Source organism: Amorphotheca resinae (genome assembly GCF_003019875.1).
Source record: "Amorphotheca resinae ATCC 22711 unplaced genomic scaffold M430scaffold_8, whole genome shotgun sequence".
Lineage (NCBI taxonomy): Eukaryota > Fungi > Ascomycota > Leotiomycetes > Helotiales > Amorphothecaceae > Amorphotheca > Amorphotheca resinae.
This window is the reverse complement of record NW_020194478.1, coordinates 86900-96996: the sequence shown is the minus strand read 5'-3', so window position 1 is coordinate 96996 and position 10097 is coordinate 86900.

Sequence of the window (10097 nt, the reverse complement as noted above, 5' to 3'; positions counted from 1 at the left end):
GTAATACTCTTATGTCTTAGTAACGAAATTAATCCTAAGGTTTACCTTATAGAGCTATAGGTACTTAAGTACTATTAAGTATACCTTTAGGTTTATAGCTAAGAACTTATACGTGTCTTCCCGGGTCTTACCCTTTAAGTTAGTAGCGCTTACTAAGACCTAATACTTCTTAAAGACAAAAATTAAGTTACTATTAACTATCTAGAGCTATAAATATAAAAAGGTAGTGTTTTTATTATACTACTTATACTTAACTATAAGGGACTAAGAGACTACATTAGCCTCTACCTTACTATTAATTAGACCCTATACTTTCTTTACTCTTTCTTAGCTATCTTATACCTTAATAGTAATAAGAAGGTATATCCTTAGCTACCTCTTATAATCTAACTACCTTCTTTTGTCTAAGAGGCCTAAGCTAATTAAGGTAACTATCCTTAGGCCCTTTCTTTCTTTAAGTTAGTACGCTTATTAGCCTTCTTAGGGTAGGCTAGGGCTATATAGCCCTTTTCTTTATAGATATAGTAGACAGCCTCTAGACGTGTCCTTAGTATAGATATAGACTTATAATCTCTTATATAATACTCTCTTTTCTTATACTTATAGTATTCTAGGTACAGGCCTAGGTTTAAGCTAGATTATAGTAGCGTATTATTAACGCTTATACTAAGGTATTAAGAACGCGAGTCTTATAAGCCTTTCTTTTTCCTTAAATGTTCTTTAGACGTAAAGCGGCTTTATTAACGCGCTAGGTACTTACTATGTCCTTACTAGTACTCCTTAAATAGAGACTAACTCTTTTAACGACTTATATATTTACTATATTTTTACTAGCGCCCTCTTATACACTTGTTGTTATTAGAATCCTAACCTACTATACTTTTCTAGATCTAAGTTACTACTATAATAAGTTCCTTATAAGTCTATAAAAGCTTGTACTTAGTAACCTTAACTTAAAGCTCTTACGTTAGCTTAGTAAAGAGAACATTTATCTTAGTCTCTTTAGATTTAAAAGAGAGTTATTCCTTAAGAAGCTCTAGGTATTAGACAAACAACTAAATAGATTATCTTAGGTAAAGTACTACCTTCTTATACTAGCTAAGCGCCTTTAACTTTACTATTTCTAGGCTACTTAAGTAAGATAGTATAACCCTCTTAAAACTATACTATGTCTTAGTATCCTTTCTTTACTCTTACTCTTTACGTATCTATATAGATTAAGGGGTCTTTTTTAGGTATAGTATAGTATATATAATTTTACTCTCTTTTATTATATAGATATTAGGGCTTATACAAAACTCTATCTTATAAGTATATATAAAGTCGTTATATTCTAAGATATTCTTACTTATAAAGGGTTTTAAGGCTAAGGCTTGTCGTTACTTAACTATTATCGTTATAAATACTAGTAGTCCTAAGAGTATTACTAGGTGTCTTCTTATAGACTTTACGGCCTTATTATAAATACTATCTTGTTCTTAGATCGTATCCTTAGCCTTGTCTTTAGGTATATAAAGGCGTAAAAAGAGACGCTAGCTCTTTATACGCTCTTCTTTAATAAGCTATTAGAGCGACCTTTTCTAGGCCTTACACTCCTTCTTGTCCTTCTCTTTATTTAGTTACTTAAGTTTCTTATTACGTTTCTAGGCTTCTATAAGTTACGCTTATAGCCTTTTAACTTAACTAAGCGTTACTAACTCGTCGCTAGCGTCTCTTACTCTCTAATCCTACTCTTGCCTAACTACTATATAGCTTACTTATATTATAGTAAGAGTTTCTTTACTAGGGTTTTCTTTACTAGTAGCTCTTCTTACAAGAGTCCTTTAAGTATCTCTTTCTAAACGACTAAGTACTATAACTATAACAAGCTACCTCCTTAATAAAGAGAAGAATTAGAATATTAGAGATTAGTATTATAGGTAATATAGTAAAGAATTATAGTTAAGTAGCTAGTAAGTCGTAGTATACTTTAATTTAAATCTAAACTAATTCTTGCCTTTCTTCTTTACCCCTTACTCCTTAAGATATATGTATACTACCTAAGAACCCTAAGTGGCCCTAGCGTGCCTATAGGTACGTAAGGCCTGTGTATTCCTAATCCTACCTCTTTAAGTCCCTAACAAACAAAAGACTATAGTTTATAAGGATTATGTAGGCACAGATCTATACGTACTTAAAAATTGTATAAAGGCTGTTAACTACGTTCTACCCTAAAACAGATAGGTTAATAGAGTGTATAAACTAGATAGTAAAGACATACCTTTATATATTTACGAATTACGCTTAAGACAATTAGGCTAAGCTACTACTAGCTATAGAACTAGTAATTAATAATTAAGACGTAGTATTTATAAGAGTAAGCCTTTTCTTTTTAACTTATAAGTACTATATTAGCCTAATCTAGATGTTGTACGACCTAATACTATATAGTACTTATAAGAGCCTTGTCTAGTAAGTAGACAATATCGTAAGAAAGCTTAAGGATACGACTAAGTAAGTGTAAGCGTTAATAGCTATAGCCTAGTAAGTATAAGAAGACTTAACAAATTAGCGGCACTTATAAGCCGTACGATTTAACGTTAGTAATAAGGTCTAGCTTAATCTATAGAACGTTTATACAAGCTGTCTATTAAAGAAGCTTAATATAAAGTATACTAAGTTTATAGTAATAAAGGTCGTAGGTTTATATAGCTACCGGCTTAATACCTTACTAAGGATCTATAACGTGTTCTCTTCTAACCTCTTATACCTAGTATTATACGATCTATTCTTGTTATAAGAGGTAACTAATGATTAGCCTAAGCCTATAATTATAAGAAGAGAAGAGAAATACTACATTAAGAGGATCGTAAAGAAGCGTACTATACGACAAGGCTAGAGTAGCTAGGTATAGTACCTAGTTAAGTAAGTAAGGTATTAAGCCCTTACTTAAGAACCTGTGTCTATACTAACTAACACTACTATACTAGTATTATATAAAGAACAAGAGTAGTAAGAAGAAAGGGAACAGAATACCTAGTAAGGTAGGCGTTATACAATACGCTACTAGGTATAAGGATAAGTTACTATATATGTTTTTTTTTCTTATACTATTGTTTATAGTATATAGAGTTATAGTTATTATAGACGTTATAAGTTATAGATTATTAAGTAAGAGTACAACCTTTTATTATACTAAAAGAAAAAGAGAGTAAGAGAAACACTAGCTAAACCCCTACTATCTAGACCTTATAGTACGATTAGGTTATTATACGACCCTAACCCTCTCTTAAGGAAACGTATAACTACACTTACGCCTAGCTTATTGTCGTTACTTCTCTTCTCTTACTTTAGGGCCGGTAGCTCTAGACGATTATCTAGAAAAGCCTGTCGTACACTACTATTATAAGTAGAATACCTTACGCTATAGTCCCTTTATTTATAGTTCTTATATACTTTATTCTAGAATCTAGGTAGTACTTAGTAGTTAAGAAAGACCCTTTAGTTGTTTTTATAATACAACAAATAGCTGCTAAGGACAAGTACGCTTACGCGCTATATAAGTATTATATTTATATAAGATAAATAATATGTCTATACTTGTACTAAAGTAATATAGCTAAGGTAAAAAGGCACGTTACGCCTTAAAAGGGCTAGGGCTTAACACTACTTGTCTATATAAATAAGTTACGTAAGGACGTAAGGAGAGGCGATATATAAGATTAGGTACTACTAGGTAGTAAGGGCGTTTAACTACGTAATAGTGTTGTCGACTATATAGATAAGGCTATATACGTGTTAGTAAGGGCTAGCTAAAGGTAAGGTAGCGTTATACGCGTTCTATAAGCTTAGGACAGCTATTTTTACTATATATATAAAAAAAAAAAAAAGGCTTAGTAATAAGCTAGTGCCCGCGTTAGCGCTATATAAGTTTGTACTAAGAAAGAGCTTAACTTACTAATCGTTAAGGGCAGCTACTTTAGGACGCTTAGTAGTAGGCTAGCGGCTAAGTTAGTGCCGTATAAGCTTAAAAGAGAGCTTAACTTACTAATTGTTAAAGAAGTAGCTACTTTAGAACGCTTAGTAGTAGCTTAATTAATAGATTATAGTACGATCGTATAGTATAAGAAGGGGGGGCAGTAAGAGTAGTAGATTAGGTTATTAAGGTTAGGTATAAGGAGAGAAGGGAATTAATTTGTAGTAGTATAAGGATCGTCTAGATTACTTACTAAAGAAAGCTAATTAGGGCCCTTATATAAAGTACAGGTTATAGGATTAGGTATTAGCGCTAAAAAGAAAGAAAGAGAGTAATGTTATAGGTTAGAACCCGGTAAGGGGTTAGTGCCGAGCACGTGACTAACTAGACTATCGTTACCCTGCCTTAATAGTAGAGTTTTCTCTTGTCTCTTGTCTTGTACAAACCCTTTCCTTTCTTTTCTCTTTAGAGTATTCTCCTTATAGAATAAATCGACTTTACCTAAGCATCGTGTCGTCGACCCCTGACACTAAGTTACTATAATGTTACTAGGTACTAGTAAAAACTACTCTAGAATTTACTTATAAAGAAAGAGCCTTAGTCTAAGATAATACTATTTAGAATTCTAAATTATTATATAACGTAGTATATTAGAAGAGATACTAGTTTGTTACTAGTAAGATAATTAGTTATTAGAATATATAAGGAAAATTTTATAAATTAGTCTATAATAATAAGTATTAAGTTATATAGTTTACTTACTACGTTATAAAAGTAAGGTAGCTATATAATAAAGTTAAGTAAGATCTCTTACTAAGGTTTAGAAAGAATAAAGAGTAAGGCTAACTTACTATATAGTAAATAAGTCCTTACCTTTATTCTTTAACAAATAGTATAAGTAAAAATATAATAGTAGATGTCTTTATTAAGACTTAGCTAAAAGAAGGATTAAGAAAGCCTTTTCTTTATTTTACTAACTCCTTAGTACCTTATAGTAAGTACGTTATAAAAAAGCTTTAGTAACTCTTTACGTAAGCCTAGATTATTAGGTATATATACACGTCTATAATACTATAGTAGTATATTATCCTTAAATGTCTATAAGAACCTAGTAGTACCTTAGCTACCTTACTACTTCTTTTACTCTTTATTAGTAATAAAAGCGTCCTTTTACTACGTATTATAAAGGGCTTCTAATAGTAATAGTAGTAACGTTAACATTACTATTACTTAGTTATTACTCTTACTAGCCTAACTCTAAGTAAAGTTCTTTACTAGTATAAGAGTGTTTAATTTATAACTTAATACTCTAGTAATAAAAGCGTAAGGTCTCTAAGACCTATAATCGCCTTAGTCTACTAGCTAGTATAAGTCTAGCCTCTTACGCTAGAGTAATTTTACTAAGACAGTATATATTAAAAAGGTTACTAGACTTTTAAAAAGAATAAAAATTAAAAAAATAAAAGAAATTAGAAATATAAAAGAAATAAAAGCTTAGTTTTAAATAAGCCTTATAATAAGACTAATAGCTTTTAAGGTAACTATGTTTACCTAGAATTTATTAAGGAAAGTTACTAAGAGAGCTTATTATACCTTTAATTACTTATTAGGATCTTATAAGTTAGGCTACTATAATAACTTATTAGTAGGGTTTTAGCTACTCTCTTTATATTTAATCTTAAAGTTAAAGACAAAAAGTTCCTTTAGCTATCTAGCTTACTACTATAATAACTTTAGCTTTATAAAGAGGTAATAGTAGTTTAGGTAATCTATTAAAACTAATACTAAACTTTATATATATACTAAGTACAGCCTTTATAACCTAAAAGCCTTAATAATAGCTATTAACTTAGTATTAGAGGTATTATAGTATAGCTCTAGCCTTTTTAGCTTTTTAGAAATAAACGTAATAAGGTACTAGTAGCCTTCTTATAGCTATAAAAGGATAGTACTAATAGTATAGACAGATATATCTATTTTTATATACGTAAGTAGTTTAGAGTTATAGTAACGTAAGAAAGAGGCCTTTATAAAGACTAGTTGTAGCTTATAAAAGGCTTTTAAGGCTTTAGAACTTAGTATAATAGTACTAGTAGTGTTACTTTAAAAGAGATTTATTAGTAGTATAGTAATCTTTAAATAATTCTTAATAAAGTACTTATAGAACCTAGTAAACCTTAAAAAGATATAAATGTCCTTTATAGTTATAAGAATAAGCTATTCTTAGATTATAAAAATATACTTAAGTTTAATATAAACTCTTTATAAGTTAATAACGTATTCTAGAAAACCTACTTACTTTATATTAAACTTATACTTAGAGAGGTTAGTATAGAGGTTATGTTATTAGAGACATTTAAGAACGTAGTAAACATACTATATATACTCTTCTTTATTTATAAAGTAGATAAGGATATTATTAAAATATATAATATAAATATTATTAATAAGATTCTTTAGTACTTTATTAATAAAGGACTAAAAGGTCGCTAGTACGTTTACTAGCCTAAAAGGTATAACATAGTATTTAAAGTAGCTATATTAGTACTAGAAAGCCGTTTTTTACTTATTACTAGCCTTAATATAAACTTAATAGTACGCTTTATATAGGTTAAGCTTAGTATAGACATAGGCTTATAATAGCTGATTAAGGATCTCTTTAATTAATAGAATAAGGGCTTAGTTCTTTTTAGTTATACTATTTAACGCCTAGTAGTTAATATAAAGTCATAGCTTCTCTCCTTTCTTTAGAACAAATAGTATTAGAGTACTAGTAAGGCTTTTACTTAGACAGATCTATTCTTTTACTAGAGTATTATCTAAATATTTGTATAAGATACTTAGCTTAACCTTTATAAGTAAGTAGATTTAGCTATATAGTAGTACTACGTCTTCTTTAAGGTCTATTATATAAGTAAGGCTATTAATTATAGGTAGTAATCTAGCCTCTTCTTTAAAGAAGACGTTTATAAATTATTAGTACTTACTAGATAAGGTTACTATAGCCTTACTATCTTCTTATAGTTCTTCTTATAGTTCCTTCTTACTTAGGGATTCTAGGTTAACTATAATTAGTTATACTATTACTACGATTACAAATTAAGCTTCTTTTATTACTTTCTTAATTTCTTTCTTAATATAAGTTTACTAGTACTTTATTAATAAAGGGAAAAACTTTAGGGAAATATTGTCTACGCCTCTTACTACCCTAAAAACTTAAAAACAAACGATAGAATCGAAATTAGTACCTTTAGATACTCTCTAGAGTACTAGTAGACTATAGGTAAGCCTATAGTAACAGATAGTAGGTGTGCTAGACTTAAACAGAGCTAACACTACCTACTTATAAGTAGGAGCCAGTACTCTTATACCCTAACTAAGAGCTGTAGTAAGGAGCTAGAGAGTAGTAAGGGTAGTAGGGATAATAAGACAGAGAAAATCATACGAAGAATCAAAGCCTGTGTAATACTAGGCAAGGAGGTTGGCATAGTTAGTATTACTAGGCTAGAAGGTTGAGTTCTAGCAGGGTAGTAATAAGGGCCTGGCGCCCTAGCAGCGCCGTAACAGTGTAAACGTAAGCGGTAGTACGTAGGTTTTTACCCGGCTTTAGCACGGTTTTACCACGTGATTAATGTAGTATAGAGGTTCTACATACAGTAGGTATAGAGAGTAAGAATAATAATAATAATAATAATTTCTTTCTTTATTATATATAGCTAGACTATTAAGGACAACGTAAGGTATACAAACGTCTAGGTCTTTTATAAAACAATTAGGTCTATAGCCTTTAGCTATAGAAATCTAAGTATAACATCTAAGTCCTTAATGTTAGTAATAACAAATCTACCTTAATGTTACCTTACTATTAAGTAGTTATCTTAGGCCTTAACAAATAGATTATATAATCTAAAGCTTGTTATTATTTTCTAGAATAGTAAAGATACTATAATATAATTATTAAGTTACTATAGTACCTCTTGTCCTAATAGTTATAAGTAGATAAAGTTAACTTTTACCTTTAAGTCTAGTAAGGCTAGTATAGCTACCTAGCTACCCTTAATACGTATCTTTACTTAAATACTTATTAAGGGTTACCTTTTTTCTTATTATTTAGGCGTAACGTAGTAGGCTACTAGCGTAGTATTAGTACCTAAAGTACTAGCCTTATTAAGGTACTAAGTATAAGTATACTTAGATTAACTATATATAAAGTATTTATATAGTAAGTACGAATTTACTTAATAACTAGGCTACTAGTATTAGTAATAGTTACCTTATACCTTACTTACTAAAAGGGTTTTTATAATACTAAAAGAGTCTCTTTACGTATTTAAAGTTTAGCTACTAGATACTTCTTACGTGTTTACTAGTATAGATAAGGTCTTTAGATTATAAGAAGAGCCTCTTCTAGTATAGTATAGTATTAAAAGGGCTTTATAAGAGCCTTTTTATTACCTTGTCTAAATAAGAGTTTCTCTTTTTAACGCTACTACCTTAACTACTTTAAAGGTATCTAAGACCTTACTACTTATTATATAGGCCCTTAACTTAGGCTTTAAACAATTAATAAGAAGGTAGATATAGAATATCTCTAGAAGAGTATAGCTAAGTTTAATAACTAGAGAGTTATACTATTAAAAGAAATTCTTAAAGGTCTTGTTTTAGTTTTAAGTTAATATTTAGAGTTTTAATACTACTTTAAGAGAGTAGGTACCTTTATCTATAATACTATAAAGAAGCTATACCTTTATTTCTCTCTAAGTTATATTAAGAACTAATCTACCTTTTTCTAAGAAAATAAAAGACTTCTAGTACTCTTTAATATAATCCTTTAGTACTACTACTATAGCGCTAATATATTTAGTATCTATTAGATAACTCTTTAGATAAGTATTAAACTTTGTTTCTTAGTTAAATAAGAAGGTTATAATACTAGTATATATCTTGTTTTTTAGTAAGATAAAAGAAGTATTATAATAGCTCTTTTTTGTTTCTTTAATATAAGTTTACTAAAAGAGCTGTTCTACTTTAAGAAGGTTATTAAATTCGTATAGGTTTATTAAGAGAGCCTCTCTTTTCTTAAGTACTATAAAGTAGTCTTACTTTTACTTAAGGTACTACTTTACCTTTACTTAAGTAATCCTCTTATTTAACTTAGTCTTACTTAAGAAAAGGATTTCTATTAATATTTAGAGAGTCGTACTAGGTTTGCTACTATCTACTTATAAAGAGGTATTCTAAAGAGTTACTTAAGAAAAGGCCTATATCTTATTAAGGTTTATTTATTATATCTATGTTATTACTTCTTACTCTAATAGTCTATAACCTTTTAGTAAAGGAGAGAGATTAGAATATTAGGTATATTTCTATAGAGTAAAAGAGGTAAGAGTTAATAGATAGTCGTAGTATATTTAAAAGTATATTACTACTTTAACTATAGACTAATCTCTAAACCCTCTTCCTTTTCCTTCTTTTCTTTTTATTCTTATACTCCTTAACGCCTACTATTACCTTAGTCGTAGTACGTAGTTACCCTGTACTTGATTTCTAAGCTATTGTAGTCTTACGTGTTAGCGTACTTAATACATTCGCCCTTACGTAGATTTCTTGTAAATCAATCGATTCTAGTATTTAAATAATTATAACGTTGTTGTTGATATTATAAGAAGACTACTAAGTAAGAAGAAAGGATAAAAAGAAATTAGCTAAAGAGAATAAGGAATTATCTAAGAGAATAAGTAAGATAGCTTTATACTTTACTACTGTTATATTTTAAATCAGTCGTACAATAGTTTTATTAACTTCTACTGTTATTATATACACTCGTTATCGATTATAACAGTAGTATAACACAACAGTCCTATAGTAGTAGTACTACAGTTGTGTAAAAAAGCGGTCCTAGGACTAGTAGGATTTCTTACGACAGTCCTAGGACTAGCGTTACTTACTAGGTAATTCCTATAAGGTAGGTATTAGGGTTCTTGCCCCTTAGATCATACTTTCTAGTACGATTACAACAGAATACTGCCTTATAATCTTTCTTATCCTATTAAACTAAGGCATATCTATTAAGCTTTATATACTCTTAAATAGTAGTATATATAGTATCCGGATTAAGGTAAGTCGTAAGTAGAAGGGTAAG